Source organism: Seriola lalandi, unplaced genomic scaffold (assembly GCF_002814215.2).
Source record: "Seriola lalandi dorsalis isolate HSWRI2012SDOR001 ecotype SW California unplaced genomic scaffold, Sedor1 jcf7180002054972, whole genome shotgun sequence".
Lineage (NCBI taxonomy): Eukaryota > Metazoa > Chordata > Actinopteri > Carangiformes > Carangidae > Seriola > Seriola lalandi.
In genome coordinates, this window is record NW_019525660.1 from 3,760,652 (window position 1) to 3,760,904 (window position 253).

Sequence of the window (253 nt, forward strand, 5' to 3'; positions counted from 1 at the left end):
AGTTGTTTGAAGCCATGTAGAAGCCAAATTCTGGGCAGATTTTCACATTGCCATGGCAACGGCAGCTCCTGACCTGTGTGCGTGCCTGCGTGCGCCTAGCAACCAGATAACCAACTCTCCAAGCTCCGCTAGCTTTACATTAGCCGCAAGTTAGGTCTTAAATTACATTTAGTTAGGTCTTAAATATGTAAGTCCATTTACTGCTTCCTTCGTTGCTTTTTGTTTTGTTTTGTTAAAAGAGTGAATGAAGTTG